Source organism: Prosopis cineraria, unplaced genomic scaffold (assembly GCF_029017545.1).
Source record: "Prosopis cineraria cultivar Desert tree isolate PC_DT_omini unplaced genomic scaffold, ASM2901754v1 PC14, whole genome shotgun sequence".
Classification (NCBI taxonomy): domain Eukaryota; kingdom Viridiplantae; phylum Streptophyta; class Magnoliopsida; order Fabales; family Fabaceae; genus Prosopis; species Prosopis cineraria.
Window position 1 is genome coordinate 13,525,656 of NW_026555345.1, and position 21,435 is coordinate 13,547,090.

The following is a 21,435-nucleotide window of genomic DNA, read 5'->3' on the forward strand; positions in this document are numbered from 1 at the left end:
CTATCTCCACAGGGAGGTGACAAGCCTTTCCATATACCAATCGAAAAGGAGACATGCCAATGGGAGTCTTATAAGCGGTCCGATAAGCCCACAAAGCATCCTCTAAGTGTAAAGACCAATCCTTCCTATTTGTGTTCACCACCTTGGTTAGGATCTTCTTAACTTCTCTATTTGATACTTCGGCTTGGCCATTAGTTTGGGGATGATACGGTGTAGAGATTTTGTGATGCACCCCATATTTAGCCAAGAGAGCCTTCATCATCTTATTACAAAAGTAGGATCCTTGGTCACTTACCAAGGCCTTAGGAACTCCATACCTACAAAAAATATTAGATTTGAGAAACTTCAAAACAATCTTAGCATCACAAGTTCTAGTAGGAATGGCTTCAATCCACTTTGAAACATAATCAACACCAAGTAATATGTACTCAAAACTAAAGGATGGTGGAAAGGGACCCATGAAGTCAATGCCCCAAACATCAAAAATCTCACAAAATAAAATGGGTTGTTGAGGCATTTCATGTCTCTTACCCCAACTACTAACCTTTTGACATTTCAAGCATGCTTTACAAAATTTATAAGAGTCTTTAAACAAGCTAGGCCAATACAATCACAATCTAAAACCTTCTAGCTGTCTTATTTGAGCTAAAATGACCACCACATGCATGAGAGTGACAAAATTCAAGAATAGAAGGCACATCAACATCATCAACACACCTCCTAATCACTTTATCAATACAAATCTTCCACATCAAAGGTGGTTCCCAAATGTAAAATCTAGACTCTCTTTTCAATTTTTCAATGGCAAAACGTGAAGCACAAGGAGGCAAGACTCTACACTCAATATAGTTAGCAAAAGAGGCATACCATGGAGGCTTAGATGAAATGGCACACAATGCCTCATCAGGAAATGAATCACAAGGAATAGTAGGGTTAGAGTTTACCATAGTAGCTTTTAAATGAGGTAGTCTAGACAAATGATCCGCTACTTGATTGGTAGAACCACTCCTATCCCTTATCTCCACATAAATTCTTGCATCAAGATCACCCATCGAATCAAGCGAGGCTTAGAATCTGTCTTCTTAAACAAGTACCTCACAGCAGCATGGTCAGTGTACACAACAACTTTAGAGTTAAGAAGATATGATCTAAACTTATCAAGTGCAAAAACAATAGCAAACAACTCTTTCTCAGTCGTGGTGTAATTAACCTGAGCTGAATCTAGGGTCCTAGATGCATAAGCAATCACATATGATAACTTGCCCTCTCTTTGACCAAGCATAGCTCCCACAGCAAAATTAGAAGCATCACATGACAACTCAAAAGGCAAAGACCAATTTGGGGCTTTAAGAATGGGAGGGGAAATGAGCATGCTTTTCAAAGTGTCAAAACTCCTTTTGCAAGCATCATCAAAAACAAAATCAACATCTTTTTGTAAGAGTTTAGACATAGGCAAAGCAATTTCACTAAACCCCTTTATAAATCTCCTATAAAAGCCTGCATGTCCCAAAAATGATCTCAAATCTTTCAAACAAACAGGATATGGCAAAGAAGCAATCACATCTACTTTGGCCTTATCCACCTCTATGCCATCGAAAGAAATCAAATGGCCTAAAACAATTCCTTTATCTACCATGAAATGGCATTTTTCAAAGTTAAGCACAAGCTTCTTTTCAATGCACCTACCAAGCACTTTATCTAAAGAATGCAAGCATGAATCAAAGGACTCACCATACACAGTAAAATCATCCATAAAGACTTCCATGCAATGTTCAATAAAATCACAAAATATGGACATCATGCATCTTTGAAAAGTACCAGGTGCATTGCAAAGACCAAAAGGCATCCTCCTATAGGCAAATGTACCAAAGGGGCATGTAAAGGTAGTCTTATCTTAGTCACTAGGAGCTATAGGAATCTGAAAATACCCACTAAACCCATCTAGGAAGCAATAATGGGACTTGGAAGCCAATCTCTCAAGCATTTGATCAATAAAAGGCAAAGGAAAATGGTCCTTCCTAGTCACATTATTGAGCTTCCTATAGTCTATGCACACTCTCCAAGCATTTTGAACTCTAGTTGGAACAAGCTCTCCTTTCTATTTTTTACCACAGTAATCCCCCCTTTCTTAGGTACAACTTGGGTTGGAGACACCCACTCACTGTCAGCTATAGGATAGATGATCCCAGCACTAAGTAGCTTAACAACCTCTTTCTTTACCACATCTAAAATCAATGGGTTAAGTCTCCTTTGTGGTTGCCTAATGGGCTTAGCATTGTCCTCAAGAAAAATTTTATGTGTGCACACAATGGGGTCAATACCAGGAATGTCAGCCAAAGTCCAACCAATAGCATGTATGTTCTTTCTCAACACATCAAGCAATGCATTTTCTTCCTCGAGAGATAAAGAGTTAGAAATTATTACCGGAAGCTTCTCATTCTCAATGAGATATGCATACTTGAGATTGGATGGTAAAGGCTTCAACTCTAAGGTAGGTGGCTCTACACAAGAGGGAATGAGCTTCTTCAAGTCTAATTTGGTGGAATATTCCATGGTACTATCTTGTCTTTTAGGCTTCTCATTTCTCCTCTTCTTTCTTTACAGCCTCCCCCTTTTCTTGCAACTTGTCCTCAAGTGCTTGGACTTGAGCCACGGCCTCGACATGTGAAAGTGTAGAATTTTCCTCCAATAGCTTGGGAATCCTAAGAACATCAAGCTCGAGTGGAGAAAAACTCATAGATTCGGCCTTAATGGCTTTAGTACCTACAACACAAGAAGATATACCCTTCTCAAGCATTTCAAGATCAAGCATAGGAGATATTTTAAATAATCATGAGAAGAAGTAGTTGCATCATTCAAGCATGCATCAATCTCTAAACAAATAGGACAACTACATCCATCAATACATGTAGTAGTAATAAGAGACAAATCATCATCAACATGTGAGAAAGAATCAAGCATGTGAGACTCACAAGCATCATGAAGCAATAACTCAATGGAACTTACACCTAACAAAGAATAATCCTCAAAAGGATGTTTCATTGCTTCATATATATTAAAAATAACATGATCTTCTCCACATTTCAAAATCAAACTACCTTTTTCCATGTCAATCAATGTACGGGCAGTCCTCATAAATGGCTTTCCTAAAATCAAAATATCATCCCCACTCCCTTCTTTTGACATGTCAAGCACATAGAAATCCACAGGAAATAATAGACCTTTAACACAAACCAACAAGTCTTCTACTACTCCATGTGGTCTTCTAACACTTTTATCCGCTAATTGGCATATCATAGGTGTCTTATGCATGCAATCAAGACTCAAGGCATGATAAATTGAAAGAGGCATAACATTAATAGCTGCACCTAAGTCTATCAATGCATGAGAAAAATGTGTGTTGCCAATCTTGCATGGAATTGTGAAGGAACCGGGGTCCTCACATTTTATAGGGAGTTGAGGCTTCATGATAGCACTCACAGATGAGGGTAATTGTACCCTTGCATTAGGCCTAAATTTTCTTTTATTTGTACAACAATCTTTCAAAAATTTGGCATACTTAGGAAAGTTCTTAACTACATCCATCAAGGGTACATTAACATGAATCTTATAGAAGAAATCATATACCTCTTGATCAAATTGTCCCTTCACTTGCTTAGGGACCACTTGTGCTTGTGGAAAAGGAAGCTTCTTCATAATCTCTTGACTTTGCTTTCCTTCTTCCTTCCTTGAACTCTCCTTTCTTGTTTCACTTTGCTTGGCCTCTCCCTCTTTTTCCTTACTGAACAACTCGGCCATAGTCCCCTTTTTCACCTTAGATGGTGGTTGCTCACATATGATCTCCTCAATGTTTTCATCCTCATCATCTCTACAAAAAGATGCATCATTAGGAGTAAAAGAAGAACTAGAAACATTAACATCAATTGAAGAATTTAAAAAGGGATTCTCGGCCTTCCCTTGTCTTTTGTCTTCTTGCACTCTTTCTCCCAACTCCTTGCCACTCCTCAATGTGATAGCATTAAGATTAGCTTTAGGATTAGCAACGGTGTTGGATGGTAATATAGAGGCTTGAGCATTGGCTGCACTTAATTGGTTAGCAAGCATATTCATTTGAGAAGTAAGGGCATCAATTTTAGAGTTCATGTTCTCACACTTGTTACCCATACTCTCTACCTTGTTCCCTAAACCATCATACATGTTTTTATACAAGGAGTTCATTTCAATCAATTGCTTACGTAACACATTCACATCACTAGAAGAGTTTGAATTAGAAGAACTCTCAATTGGAAGAAGCCTCCTATCACTATAAGAATTAGATGAAGGTGCAAGAGAATTACCACTTGGATTGTAGCTTTGAGAAGAGCTACCTTGAGACAAATGAGGTGGAGGGTCACGGCCAAAGGTGTTTTGATAGGATCCTCTTTGTTGATTGTCTTGTAAAGCCGCATTTGGATTTGAATAGGAGAAATTAGGATGGTCTCTCCATGAAGGGTTGTAAGTATTAGAATAAGCTCCTTGCCCTTGCCTCCCACCATAGGATTGTTTTCCATTGTAGATAGCATTTACTTGTTCAAACTTAATAGGACAATTGCTTTCTACATGCATAGGTGAGTCACAAAAAGTACAAGAATAAGGGACAAGTGCTTGAGAAGTACTTACATTGCTCACTTGGGATATTTGTGGAGCCAACATTCTCCCAATCTTGGTAGCTAGTAAGTCCACATATGAATCATTAAGAGTTGAGGAACCTACCATATTCACATTTCTCTTTTCCCTTGTAGAGTATTGAGCACCACTTGAAGCCATCTTGTCAATTAGTTCCCAAGCCTTTAAGGAAGTGAGGTCAATTAAGCATCCACCACTAGCGGCATCAATGTTAACTTTGTCTCTTGGAATCAAGCCCTCATAGAAATATTAGACTAAATTCTCACTAGAAATTTGATGGTGTGGGCATTTAGCCAAAAGGCCTTGGAATCTAGTCCAATACTCATAGAGACTCTCATCCTCTCCTTGTTGGACCCCATAGATTTGCTTCCTCAAATTGGTGACCTTGGAATTTGGAAAGAATTTATCTAAGAAGAGTCTTCTTAGCTCGGCCCATGTGCTTACTTTCACATAAGAAGGGTAGTTGAAATACCACTCCTTTGCTAAACCTTCAAGAGAAAATACAAAAGCCTTAGCTTGAACATCATCAACATTTACATGCATAGGCTTCATAGTATCACAAACCAATAGGAGAGTATGCAAAAACCTATGGCAATCCTCTCCCGATAACCCATGAAATTTAGGCAATGCATTAATCAAAGAGGATTTAATTTCAAATTGAACATTAGTAGGAGGAACATATAAGCCATAAGGATTATCATGCCAATTAGGTTGAGTTAATTGCCTAATGCTCCTTTCCTCTCTAGGGTTATGCAAGCCTTCAAATTCATTATTAACATGGCCATCATCATGCAAATTCTCATTCCCATTCCCATGGCCCTCATTATGCACATGCTCATGTCCTAAGATACCTTCCATTGTTGAATTACAAACCAAATGAGAATCAAGAATAGATTGTGATCTTCTCAATCTAGAAATAGTCCTTTCAATTTCTAGATCTAATTCAACAAAAGAGGTATGTTTTCTTCGGGTCATGCACTAATCAAGCTCAAGAAAATTAAGAACAAAGAACAAGCTAAACTAAAATGCAAATAAATACGAAACAATTCAAAACACACAAAAGCAAGAGAAATAATTTTTTTTTCTTTTTTTTTAATATACTCAATAGCAACAAAATGAAAAAAAAATAACACCAAACAAGTAGAAAGAGAGTTAGAAATGCTCAATCAAGAAGCTTTGGCAATTCTGGAATTCGCACAGTAGTCTCTCTGGAGACAGTGAAATTGTGAATTTTCTAGCAACAAATTCACATGATAAATTCCCCTGAAAATTTTATGAGAAACACAAGAGATATACAGGAAAAGTATATAAAACTTTCAGATTAAAAATCCTTCCTAATCGTTCCCAGAATTTTTCACAAGTTGGTCCTCAGGTCTGGAGAAACAGGATTTCGTCCAGAAGACCTTCAGAGCTTCTAACAAACTTTCAAATAGGAAAATGGAAAAATTGAAGAAAATACTAAACACAAGAAACAAAGATAAGACAGTGATAAGAAAAATGAAACTGGAATCAATCAATTTGAACGCACAAAGAGGAAGATATGCTAACTCAAAGTTGAAACAGGGTTTTGGGAATCCTCTGTAATGGCTCCCTGGACCTTGTTAGATTGTAAAATTTCCACAGGACACTTCCCACGTCCAAAATTGACCAAACCAATTTTAAAGTGAAGCTAAGATATAGAGCTTTCAAAGAAATAAATTTCACGTTCAAATTCCCTCAGACTCATTCCCAGTTAATTTTTTAATTTCAGACAGAGACACTAGAAACAGAGTATTTTCAGCTCTACACCAAACCAACGAAAATTGCACTAATTATTTTTTTTTCTTTTTTTTTCAAAACAGAATAAAGACACTCAAAACACACAAAAAAAAACTAAACAAAACACAAAACACAAATTTTTATAATTTTTCAAAAAATTTTTCAGGAACACTAAAAATGTAAATTAAGTACTAAACAACCTTAGAATTAAACTTAAACCATTCCCCGGCAACGGCGCCAAAATTTTGATAGGAAATTAGTCGCTTATCCTCAAAATTACACTAAAGCTAACCCTAATGCAATATAGGGCCAACCCTAGGTCATCTCCCAATGAATGGTTTTAAGTCTAATTGAAAGTTATCTAGTGAAATAAATCAACCAAAGTTTGTAGGAATTTAGTTACCTAGCTAATTACCTAATATGCAAGTAATTAAAATGCTAGTGAAAGTGAGTGAAATGAACTTCTCTTTTCACAATAATGGAACCCTAGAGATTAGTTGATTTTGGACTCATTATCTTCTCATGATTAGGCTAAGTTTAGCTTCTCTTTCCTCTTGACTAAAGCTGTCATGACTTAAGAAAATTATCCTAAGCCAATTAACCAAATTAGCTAACCTCCCTAGGTCTTAGATTAAAGTCCCTAGTTCAATTAACCAATTAGTGAAGACATTAGCCAAGTGATTCACTCAAAATCCTCTCTCAACAGCCATGGTCAAACATATAAATTGAGCAACCACAAGATTATGTCAAGCTACTCAACAACACAAGCATTAACACCACAAGATTATGCAATATTAACACAAGAAATTCACTAATTGAAAAACACAAGATTATGTGCCAAACAAAGAGTGGCAAAATTTAGTCATGGCTGTCCAAGGAAGAAATTAAATGAAACAATCCTCTCTCTTTACATCAACATCAAATTCAAATTAGAATTTATAAGCTAAGATGATTAAATCCTAGATTAAGGAATCTAACCATCTAGTAAAAAGAGAAGAGGATAGGAAACAAAAGAACTTAGCCAATTTGAAGCTCAAGACTCATCCTCCATCTTCATCTCTCTAGGATTCCACAAAGAAACTTAACCAATCTTCATCTTCAAGAACCCTAATGATTGCTTGTGAAGGCCAAACTCCATAGCTCTTGAATGATGGAAATAAGCTTCAATCGTTGTGAAAATGGAAGGGATGGAATGAAAATGAAGAGAGGAGAAGAATGGTATGAGTTTTGTGGAGGTTTGGTGGCTGAAAATGGAGGTTAGGGTGCTGGAAAATGAAGAACAAAAGAGAGAAAATGAAGAACACTATGAACAAGAGAGAGAGAATGTGGAAGATGAATGAGATATGTGTTGGATCCCATTTAGGGCTTAAAATGGTGTTCTCCTTGGTGTCTCCCATCAGCTGAAGCTTAATTAAAATAAGGAAAAAGAAATTAAAATGTAAATGGGAGCCTTGTCACACTTGCAAGGTGGCAACTTCCTATTGGTTTGTAGATGATTCCAATGTGTGCCTAATTTCCCATGTGTCATCCACATCATTTTAGCTGATTTAATCCCTCAAAATAATCATAATTCACGTGCAAACCATCAGCCATTGATCTCAAAGAGTGTTGACCTCAATTGCCCAATTGATGCACAAGTCACATGCCACATATGTCACATAAATCACATAATTCAATTAAATAGCATATGATATAATAAAATCTAATTCATGTCTAGAATTAAATTCATAATTAGAAGGGAGAATTTATTAAATTAACCAAGTTTCAGGCTGCACAAAATTATATAAAAATTTTCACACAAAGGCAAACCAAAAACTAGGACAAATTAAGACACTTAAGAAAGTGTTGACTTTTTTATTTAATTACTCCTAAGCTAAAATGAATTTTAAAAATATAATTTCACCATTCATCAACTGGACATAAAATACACTTTGTCAATTTTTCTTGTACATTTTCTCAAAAGTTCATTTTTTTGGACCAAAATGCCCCTAGTACACTGAACCTAGAAACTTAGGCAAAGTTCCAAATCTAATGCAATGTGTGCACTTGAAGGTGATAAATCATTAATAAAATGGTCCTAATTGACAAATAAAAGTGGGTAATAAATGTGTTCTATCACTAGGCTAGCGAAATGAAAGTCTATACATGTCTAGTTTATCGATATGACAAGCTTAACAAAATATATAAGTTAAACAGATAATGTATAACACAATATCCACTATGCACAACACAATGTTTATATATTCTCAACTGAAAGTCCATGCATGTTTAGTTTATTAGTAGGCTAGGCTTAACACAATGTATAAGTTAGGAAAGCAATGTAGAATACAATATCCATTATGCACAACACAATATTCACATATTCTCAAACGAAAATCCATGCATGTCTAGTTTATCGGTAGATTAGGCTTAACAAAATGTACAAGTTATGTAGATAATGTACAACATAATATCCACTATGTACAATATAATATTCATATATTCTCAACTAAAAGTCCATACGTGTCTAATTTATCATTAGGCTAGGTTTAAAAAAATATATAAGTTAGGCAAACAATGTATAACATAATATCCTTATCTCTTCCTAATCTCTTTATTGTGTGCAAAAACCCAACATTATGCCTAAACCCTACATTTTTCAAGGATTGTTAGATAAACTAAAGAATTTCATTACTCGAGAAAATATGGAGTTAGTCAGAAAATGAACAATTACTTGTTAATATGTGAATTAAAGTTGTGAATATGTGAATATATTTAAAAATCAAGACATTTACTTGATGTGAATATAAACCTTAGTTTTGAATATCTAAAGTCATAAATTCTAGACTTGGACTTGTGAATAAATGAACTTGCACTTATGAATATTTGAACTTTTAGTTGTAAATTTGTGAACTTTGCCAACATAAGCTTATCAACTTTGACAAGAATTTTACTACTAGTAGATGATTACTTGTTAATATGTGAATCTAAAGTTGTGAATATGTGAACATCTAGTTGTAAAAATAATAACTTTTACTTGTTGTGACTATGAATCTTAGTTCGGAATATATGGAGTTGTAAGTTTTAAACTTCAACTTATGAATAGACAAACCTGTACATGTGAATATTTGAGCTTTTAGTTATAAATTTGTGAACTTTGCCAACACGAACTTGTCAACTTTAAATAAGAATTCACTATCAATGAATAATTACTTGTTAATATGTGAACCTAAAGTTAAGAATGTAACATCCTAAAATTTTAAACCTAATTAATTAATCTTAATGAGGGTAATTAGTGAATTAATGAGGTGTGTGGCTATAGGGATCTAATAAGTGTATTTAACTTTGATTTCAGTCCTAAATGTGGGTTCAAAGTGTGGTCGGGCCACCCGAGCATCAAAAGTGGAGAGAGAGTGAACAAAAATCCTCTGTGTCACATGTCATGATGTAAGGAATGTTTGCTATGCTGCATAGAGGCAATTAGTATGAACTAGGCCTCTTTGTGCCATGAGCACCATAAATCTACACTAATCAATTCATGTTTGTGTCAGAAGAGAAGAAAGTTAGAAAATGAAGAACACGACTTTGGCTTTTTTAGGGCATGACATTGGAGCCCATTAATGATATTTTGAAGCCTTTTGACACACAAAGTAAGTGTGTTGTGCTTCTCTCTTCCCTTTTCTTATATAATTATAAAGAGTTGACTTAGGGTTTGAGTAGGAAGAGTGATTTTTGTAATGTCATCCCTGACATTATCATGCTTACAAAACACCAAACATGAAATACAAATATGATAACTAAGATATTTAAAATCCTTGACAAGCAGTTATCATGACTCATAAGTTAAAAGAAGATTAAGAAGATTCAACAAAATGAGATCCTAAGAAAACCCTTTTGAAAGATCGTTTGGGCTCAAACTAAAGTTTAAAAACAAATAAACATGACAATGGAAGCACGAAAATTCATCACATAAAAATAATAAGTAGAACTGAACGATTTTTTAGCAATAAGGCACAGTGTGTTGTGGCATAGTGCGTTGTCTACCGTAGTGAACTACATAGAGAGAAACATTCCTCTCTATGCCTCGTACCACAGCGTGCATCCATTACCATGACAACAAATTGCTGTTATGATAGCTTTTTGGGTCAACTTCCAGGGCATGCCATTTTCCGTCTGATACTCAATTCGAGCAATTCAAGTGTCCATATGTAGGTCTTTAAGCTAGCTAGATATTAGCACTAGTTTCATACCCAAGCACTAAACCAAAAGAAATTTGAACACCTAAACCTAAAATGATACATTTTCTTCCCAAAACAACAACCTAGGTGTCAAAACTTCTAAACAAAATGCCAATAACCATGGAATTACTTGAACCAACTCAAATGGATCACAAATAATCTGTACATACATTCAAACCATAACAACAATAGTCCAAACTCAAATTGGCCATCCAAGCCATACCTTAACCTAAATCTAAAAAGTGGTAACAAACATGTAATAATCATCCAAATGGCCAAACCAACACATAATCTATTACAAAATAACACTTATACTAGTATCTCAACCTCTTACAACCATTACAACATTGATACATATACTAAGTTGAGATACCCTACAATACAATAGAATTCATGCAATTGCTCACAAAATGATATATGTTTTCTAAGTTAGCATATGCATACAACATTCATTACAAAACCAAAAAAAAAAATGAGAAGGACTATACAATTACTAGCTAGTTCCCTCGATGCTTGGTCACACCTTCCTTTCCCTTGCCCTATTGAAGCCTTCACCTAAAAAATGTAACCACGAGATGAGTCAAGGACTCAGTAATGAAATAGTCTAATCTAACTACTCGTGTATGAGATATATCACGTCATTTATCTACACATATAGATATAATATGATATATATGATCCACACCCCACTTTTTATCCTTCTTATAACTTTCAATTGAGTTTGTGGTCTGACAACTCAATATGACCAAGTCCATGTGACTGGACTAATCCAAGCTCACTATTAGTAGGAGGCAGCTCCAACCAAGAGCATTTTCACCCACTATAGACCACAGACTCTTCCTATCTACGAATACTAAAGGTGTCGATGCCCAATCTATCATACTAATACTGGGACTTCTAAATAATATAATACTGAGTATCAGAGCCCCCACGGTGCCAACATACTATATGGATTTCCAAACAATGTCCCCAACAACACACTAGGGTGAACTCCCACACTCTCACAATGATCATACTAAACATGCTCGATGCTTCCAACACATAGCTATAACATATAATTTTTACTAAAATGCTCATTACTACCCAAACAGAGTTTCATAAATAATTACACTTGAAAAATAGCATTTTGCGTTTAAAACCATAAAAATGAAAATATAACTTTTCATTCTACTTCACATAGGATTTCTAATCGTAATCATTCCATACTAACACTATATTAGTACAAAACAAGCATTAGCTTTACAAATAAACACACAACCATCCAAGGACACAAATAAAAAGTTTAGACAATCCGGTTACCTCAACCCTCTTGTCATTAAAAGGGTTAATGTGGTCAAATAATAGCTCTACACGTATCCACTAGCACTACAAGATTAAACCCTTAATTATCAATCCACACACTAATTACGTTACTCATAACACAAATTTTAGGTACCTATTATAACTAGAACCTCAATTTAGCCCCAACAATCCTCCTAATACACTCCATTTATTCTATTTAACACCTAAACACCTAAATAACATTATCCCATCACCCACATTACTCTAAATCTCCTAATTTCTATTTAAGGTTCATCCAACCTAAAGCTAAAAATTCCAAATCACTATATAATTCATAAATTTAGGTTTAGAGGCTTGATTTAATTCTTCAAGATCTTAACTAAGGTAATAGGTCCAGCCATTACCCAAGAAAACATGAAATTACAGCCCCACAATACCCTAATCCTCAAAAAATTTACATAGAGGGAGAAAAAGAGGTGTAGGAAGCTTACCCAAAGCTAAATCTTGCTCTAAAGGCTTCCAAAGTAATCACAAGGTCAAGCCCAGGTAGTAATCGATCATCTTTCATTACCTCTTTGCATTCTATCTTTCCCACTTTTGATTTTTAGTTCTGATTCACGATTAATAAAATGTAAATTTTTGCACATGCGCTATGGCGTATTGGCGCATCTATTGCGACACATGGCATGAAGAATCCTAAACTCATTTTAGGCTTCTCCTTGTGCTATGGCTTGCTTGAACTACAAGCTAGCCCTCTTCTAAGATTGTCTAATAATCTATTAGCTACATTCGTCTCCCAAAAACATTGTCAAACAAATAATTTATCTAATTTGATAAAAATATCCTTATAAACACTGGAAATTCTTAGAACAAAAATCTAGGATGTTACAATTTTCTGTTCATAAGAGCTATGGGTCCGAACCCATTAGTTAAAATGGAAATAATGGGAGCTATTTAGAGTGTTTAAACCCTACATTAATGATTTTATAAGTGGTTAGTTAGGAAGAGCCATTAATATTTGAATTTGGGCATTTATTTAGGTTATTGGGAGCGTTGATGGTCATTAATAGTGGTTTAATAACTCATTAATAATAATATAGGTCAATGAAATCTAGTAAAACCATTAAGTACGATGAGAAGTGAAATCATGAGTTTGATAGAATGAGGATAGGTGTGTAATAATGGGAGATTGCCTAAAAAATGGGGTGTTAATGATATCCTTGTGATATGATTATAGAGTAACTCATTTGGCACAATCCAAGCTTGAGAAAGAGCTTTAGAAGTGTTTATTATGAGGGGTACACCTTTGACCTCTCAAAGGTTTGAGGTAATTGGGAAAAACTTAATTTATTTAGTTGTATGTTAATTATTTATTAGTTGAAATTAACAATTTTGAGCTTGTTGATATGTGAAAACTTTTGATCCAATTTTGGCAATACAATGTAATGCATGAAATCATTTTGGAAAATGTAGAACTTAATGCATAGTGCATATATGTGTCAAATAATGATAAATGACAACATGTTATTGTGATATATGTATGATGTGGACTTTGTTGGGAGTTAGTAGTTTATGTGAATATGACATAGGATTGTGAACTTTGTCAAAATTTCTTAATATGTGTAATATGTGCACCGCATGATAATTGGTAAGAGTTCACCTAAGAAGAGGTACAGATTAGTAAATTCACATAGTACTAATAGCTTACCATTAGAATCAAAGGTTTGCCTTGGCATCAACCGTTAGAATTGGGAGGTAGCCTTTATCCCCTAGTTAATTCGAGATTGTCCCACTTGTTTTATGAGAGACTTGAACCTAACTAGCCTCCACCATTTCACGAGGAGGCCAGATAGGGTATGACACCTCATGATTGTTAGTATTAGGAGAAACTATGCCACACAAGTGAGTAAGTTAACCCTAACCCAATAGCTCCTCACAAGTGAAAGTTTAGGTTAGTCAGTGTTGTAGACGTAGCCACTTAATAGCCATCGATTTCATGTCAGAGGTAACATAAGGGTATAAGGCTTGTATTTGATCATGTAATTACCTCTAGTCACATGATTATTATTATTATGGTCTAGCATGTGTTAAGAGCACATAGTTGTTAGTTTTGTGACCTCAAGTTGTGCATATTTAATATATTCAATGAATGCATTTAATGGCCGGTCACATAGTTGTTATTGTTGTGGTTGAGACTATATTTGTGCCCTATGCACATGATGATTGTCTATTACCATTTTCATCTATTTTTAATTGATATACAATTATATAGACTAGGTGAACTTTGATTATTGAGTAGTTATACTCACCTCGCAATCTTCAATATTTTTAGGACCTAGCTCATTAGACTAAAGTCAAGGAAAACATATTGAGGCTTAAGATTTTGGCAAAAATCTTTCTTATAGGCCTCTTTGTTAAATCTATGCGTATTTATGTTGTTAATTTTCCAACTAGGACATAAATCATTGTTTTGATATACTTGAATTACTATTGTGAAAACCTTGTATATTTTATGCCCTAGGTTAGTGAGTTTTGGTTGAAAACCTTGTATAGGGCCAAATACTTGTGCAAATAGTTTTAAGTGTATTTTTAGGATGTTTTGGAATGACATGGATGAGTCGTGCAAATTTTTCCTCCCTCATATGTTTCAGTAAAATTTAGGGTAGAGTGGTGAAATTATGTTATATGTGTTAAAAATTATATCCTAGGACCAATCATTGTACTATAAACATTGTTATTTATAAAATTTCTCTTTTGTTATCATATTAATTACATGTTCACTATGTAACTGTATCCTTAGATAAATTATAGTGATTGTCCTAAATGCCCCTGGTCGGTTATCTATAAGGGATCATAGATGAAACAAAACTAGTATGACTTTGATTAATTATAAAGATATAAATTAAAGTCAAAGGCAATTGAAAGAATACAACGTGCTAGACCGACTCATTATGAAAAATCTGCATGGTATAAGTCATAAGCTTTTCTCATATGTAACCATATCATTAAGCCCTTTAACCTGAAATCATCATAGATTCCTACATGATGACTACTGAACTTTGACATAGTTAAAAGTCACCTTTGACTAGGTGATCATAAAGGCTATAGATTAGTTTAGTAATATTCATATAGAGAAATATGAGTGATCAAGATGGAATTTATCTCTAACATTAATTGAGAGATATTATTGGGCCCCTCAATGAATAAAACTAAAAAAATGTATGGTCATACTACAATGGGAAGGGTTTTTTCATTGTTATAATCAGTCTACTCAAAGATTGAGAAAGTCATGGTCAGGCAAAGGAGAATGACAATTACATATCTCATACTTGACCAAAATATCGAGTGATAAAAGCGATGTGATATGGTTATATGATAAGTTGTATTAGATCATTGATCCCCATATAAATTTGGTAGTTGTAATGTCTTGTTATATGCCACTTGTGACTTGTGAGCTAGTAGTATAATAAGCCTACTGCTAACTTCATGTGGGCCTACTGGGTCATACATATGAACAGTTCAACTTGAGCTATAATGATCAAATTCATTGAATTTAAAATGTATCTAAATTCAATTAATGTAATACTTTATTTAGGGTAAATGAATTATATATATATATATTTAAATATTTATTTGATAAATATTTTTATATATATTTATGTGAAATATAAATCTTAAAATATAATTATATACTCCCTCCATTAAAAATTGTAAAGCATTTTTTAAGTAGTTGGATATTAAAAAATGTAAGGCATTTTTAGTCTTTCGAGGTATAATATTGCCTTTCTTTCCAAAGTGCCCCTATTGATGATGACTTTATATTTATTGTAGGGTACTTAATAGGGGTGAATATGGAATGATAGGATTGGTTTGAAAGTAGGTAACTACTTTATTGAGGGGTGAAATTCAATTAAAAATGCCTTATATTTTTAAATTGAGGAGTATATTTTTTTAAAATATATATATATATATATATTCATGTGCATGTGTGTGTATAGATGTATGTATGTATGTATGGATGTATATAATATATAAAATTTAAAATATAATATATATATATATATATATTCAATATGTGTATGTGTGTATTTTTGTGTATACATATACATACATATATATAATATGATATGTATATCTGATCTATTATATTATATTATGTTAGTTTTACATTTAATTTTATATGATAGATTAAATTTAATAACTAACATGATATGAGAGAATATTTTATCAGTTTTATAATTTAAATTTATGAGATAAATTTGAATTAAATATGATATCATAGATTAAATTTATAGTATAAATTTAATTATTTTTTCATTGTCGAAATACTTTGAGAGCTACAAAACACCCTATAGAAAAGAAGAATGACACTCAAAAGGATGGACGGATGTTGGGAGCGCTAGCATGCTATTTGAATTGAAAGCTATTCATGTGAATACCGATAGCGGGAGAAGATCTTTTTCATCATTTTTTGAGATCCAAATACTTGAAGATAACTCGTGAGAAATTTGAAATTAAAAGGTAATTTTTCTATCCACATTGACTTAAACGAGTGCGTTCGGTCCACATCAGGATAGAAATTTTAAAATTTTAATCTTCTGTTATGCCTCCCTATCCAATAATATGTGTATTTGTAGTGCGTTGCACGAGTCCTATAGGGTCTAATAAGTGTGGTCAAATGGTTGGTATAGGTTTTTAGCACTTGTGTGTGAGTTTGGACTCCCTTGTTGTGAGTTTTTATGAAAAAGGAGTGAAAATGGGTTTAGGTATTTAACTCTTATTAGAAAATAAATTTCAGTGTGAAATGACATTAGCTAGAGCTAGGAGAAAGCTCTGTAGACACTGAAATCACCTCAATCGGATGTCGAACAAAGATTTGGGATGTGTTGAAAGTTCTCTTCCTGTGTTGTCATTAATAGCAAAATTTTATTATCATAAATCATGCAATGCACTACAGTGTATGACGCCTTATGCTACGATGCATGGCACAAAGGCTTTCGAGCCGCAATGCATCTGTAATAAGCCGTGGTGCACGTGCCATTTCTATATAATTCACTGTTTTGATATGTAATGCACTATTTTGAATCTTATATCATTCATCAAGCTTCTACATTGTTTTGAAACTCTAATTTTGAACATAATGCATGTGAATGGGAGTATTATAAATATTGAATTTTGGGATATCCATTTGCAATTATTCAAAATTGTTACTTTCATTTGTATTTGATAATTTTAGGGTATCCCAATAGTGTGGTTTGTCAAACTTGGCAATCACATTGTTTTGTGGGAGAGTTGGAAAGGATTAATAAGAGTAACCTTATTGATCTAATCTAGAGTTTATAGAGAATATATGAATATCTAGTTGTAAAAATCATACATTTTACTTGCTCTCACTATGAACCTTTGTTCTAAATATTTGAAGTTAGAAACTATGGACTTTTACTTATGAAGAGATGAACCTGTACTTATTAATATTTAAATTTTTAGTTGAGAATTTGTGAACTTTACCGATATATGAACTTGTCAACTTTGAACATTTTTTTTGCTCATTTGTGTAGGTGTATAAAATGGTTCATGAGGGGAAAAAAAAGTCCATCCTTTTATAGGATGGCATGAGTTCAGGAAAGCATTCTTAGAGAATAATAAAGGACAATACAATAAATCAGCCAACTTAAATGATGCGTTAGTTGAAATTTGAGACAATATGAGTGAAGAGGACAAAGAGCCGTATAAAATTAAGGCCCTTGAACGAAGAGTAGAGAGAACATAGAAAAGATATCAAATGCCTTTTAACACTTGATGTTCTCCTTCTTCTTCTTGTTTTTTTTAATATAAAAAAGTTTAGGTGAGTCGGTCCCTGGGGGCTTACTAGAGTCAAAATATTCCTTCAGGCTTAAAAAGTCTTTAGGCTAAAAGAGTGCTTATAAAAGTACTTATAAATTTTCTACCAACAAGGTCCCCACATTAATAGTGGGATTTGAATCTATGACCTTCAAAGTTATAGGCCAAATCTTCATCAATTGGATCAACTTTTCTTAGTCTTGTTGTTCTCCTTCTAAATTCAAAGAAATTGCAAACTTGATAAAGGAGAATGAGCATTCAAAGGAGAAGGTGGAGGGAGCTGGGTTTGATAAATTGAATTTTGGAGGTGTGAAAATTTTGAGAGAGTTATGCTAGGAAATAACGCATTCCAACTATCTTTGTACCATAATCATTTTTATTTTTAATATTTAAATAAAATGAAGACGAGATTTATTGAGTAAATTGAAATTTGAGTTAACTAAATTTATGTTGTTAGAGTATAAAGGCTCACATGATTATGTTTTAATAAAGAATATGAAAATTGAGAAAAATGCTGATCTAGATAAATTAATTCTAATTATATTCTAAAAGAACCAAATTATTATTTTATGAAGAAGAAGTACAAAAATTGAAGGTAGTAAATATTTATTAACATTGATTTAAATTTAATGAGATTATTCTATAGTAATTGAAATTTGTCACTCATTTAAGTAAAAATATTTATTCAAAAGGGTTTAAATTTTAAGGACTCGAGTCATAATTTAAAAAACAAAAGGATTGTAGAAAGAATTATGAACGAAGATTTTGTAAGGCCAAACCACTTGATATAAAGGAAGAGAAAGTTATGCCAAAAAAAATTAAAATTGGATGGTTAAAAAGGTTTAAAAAATTACATTGAATTAAAAAAAAAAAAGAATGATGGAACCTAGGGAAAGTGAGGCCACGACTCACTTCTACCATCGCCATTAAATAATATAATGCACCACCTATTAAAAGTTAAAGGATAAATATGTATTTTTGCCCCTAAAGTATTTCCTAAATAGCATTCAGTACTCTAATGTTTTTGTTTGAATAATTTTTTCCTTAAACTTATTAAAATAGATCATTGTTGTCAAATTTTCTAATAGTTAAAGTTTGAGGTCAACATTAAAATTTTGATGGAAGGAAAAAAATACTCAACTTTAATAACTTTAAGGGCCAAATTGCTCTAACAAAAATGTTAGGATGCTGGGTGCTCCCCAGAAAATACTTTAAGGGTAAAAATACACCTTAACCTAAAGTTAAAACACAACAGCACCATCCTTCTTTCTTCTTCCTTAGCGATGGCGATGCAAATGGAGTGATTGAGGGAGAGAACATGCAAGAGCATGAGGATTTATGTGAAACTAGATATTTTAAAGATAGTTTGAAGATTTTTAAAGCTAGTAAATTTTATAAATATTTTATAAATATATTTTCTATCTTATTTTTTGAATTCTTAACAGTGGATGAATTGGAGTTTCTACAATTTTGAATTTGGAATATTTCAACCAATTAGTTTGAGTTTAAATATGTTAGTAGAGTTAGATTAAGTGTTTAATTGATTTAGAGTTCTTGGATTTGATGATTTGCAGGATTTTATGTTAGGATTTGTAATTAAGTAGATGTTTGAGGTGGCCAATGGTGAGTAAGTTCTATAAACTTGAAATTAAGAGTTAAACTATGATTATACAGATATACACATATATGTGGAGTTGAGGTTTGTCAGTTTAGAATTTTTCATTTGAATTTGATTATGGTTTTGAGTAAGTTTGAGGAATCTAAAATTGAGAAAATTGGAGATTAAGTTAGTGGATAATGGGTTTCATTAGCCTCATGGGAGTCTAATAAGTCATTTAAGCTAATAGGTATCTAAGTTATCAAGTATAATGAATTTTGGGATTTTGAGTTAAATAGATAAATTTGAAAAATATGTTTATATGGTAGAAAATTGATTATTTTGAGTTGCCTAAATTTTTAAACTAACTCTTTTGAGCCCTTGGGGTAATTGGGAGAATTGATTTACCATGAATCTATGGGTATCCGTTTTGAGTGACTTAAGTGGTAGAGGTAACTGTAATCTAAATTCCCTTATATACTTGTTTAAGTAATTTGTGTACTTGAAAATTTATGAAATTGTATGTTAAGTATGAAAATGCCATTTTATGCTTTTAGAAAATGTGTAAAGTGAATGAGTTAAATTGTTGAAAGTTGTTGATAAATTGAGTAGATTATGTTACATTGAAAGTTATGAAAATGATTTGAGAATTATAAGGGTTGAGTTCAAGTGCCATGCCTATGTTTATGTAATTAAGTTTTCTAATTGAAAATATAAATATATTGCCATGTGATGATGTAATATTATGCATAATTGAATTTGTGAATATCAATAGCATAATTGTAAAATGGAATGGGTCTAATTAGTTCACCTTAGTTGGGAGATAATTGCATTGTAAATCCACACGGCATAGACAACATTTGGGTAGCATCCATTAGGGCAATCTTCCTGTGCTCAATGTGGATGCTAGAACGTTTTATGCTTTTTTTGAAGACTACGAAGGCCTAATCTTGACACTGCCACTTCTATGAGCTTATCCCCTCTGAATAAAATGAGATTGGGATCCTCGAGTAAACCCTTTTTTCTTAAGAGACCCAGAACCACCAATATTGTATCCAAGCTTCTTTGAAACTTTGCTTGTTGAACCCAATGGGGATGAGAACTTCACCAAGCTATCCCATCATTTCTCAGCCTCTATCTCTTTGCCCTTCCTTGCAACGACTCTCAACTTATGACATATATCTTCATAAGTCATCATATAGGGCTACCTGTTGATGGTATTCAGGTCTCATCTTTTCAAATAACCTTTCTACCCTCCACTTCATCTCATTGCTATACTGGAGTAGGTAGAAGAAGTAGACAAATCATTGAATCATCTAATAAATTCCTCTTCATCCAAATCTCTCTTCTTAAACACTTGAAACTCTTCTTCATCCTCAATTTTGAAGGATATCGGGAAGTAGTAGTCAAAGAACATCTTCTTGAATTCTTCCTATGTCAAGCAAACACCACCAACTGGCCTAATTAATTCCCACCATCTTTGCAGCTCCTACCAATTGTATAGTAGTTAGGGTAACCTTTTGTTCAGAAGTGCATACTATCACCTCAAAAATAGTCCCTAACTACTCTATCTACTGCTTAGCCTCTCCTTCCTTTATACTACCATCAAAGAATGACAGGCTGAACCAGACAAAATTCTTCCATGCCTGATCTATTGATGGATCAATACTTTTCCCAACTTTTGGTCTACTACCTAAACTCTAAGACAGTCTAGGTCTACTCTAGGCTTCTTCTTACATGGCCTTGCCCTAACTCTCCATTTTGTCTCCTTGACCTCTATATCTCAACAATGCATCATGATCCTGAACAGTTCTCCATATATCCACCATCATGTCTTTCAATTCTTCTAGCAGTTCATCACACCTATCCCTCAGTTGTGACTCAACTAGCCAGACTTTTGACACTTGTTCTTCCTCATCCATCGGTCAGTGTCTATCACGAGTATCTCTCCTCATTATTTATTTCTCCCCTCTTAAGGACAAAAATGACAAGTGAGAGTGAGGAAAAGGGAAAGAGCTGTGTAATGAATGAAGATAAGTTGTCATATTTAAGGATGAATGTAGGAAAGAAACACAA

At 33.5% G+C, this 21,435-nt stretch overlaps 1 non-coding gene across 1 annotated transcript; it reads left to right on the forward strand.

Moving 5' to 3' along the window:
* Nucleotides 1–4,936: 4,936 nt before the first annotated feature.
* On the forward strand, nucleotides 4,937–5,043 carry LOC129294026 (small nucleolar RNA R71). Its single transcript, XR_008589268.1, has one exon. It is a non-coding gene; the product is annotated as a small nucleolar RNA R71 (small nucleolar RNA).
* Nucleotides 5,044–21,435: the final 16,392 nt, after the last annotated feature.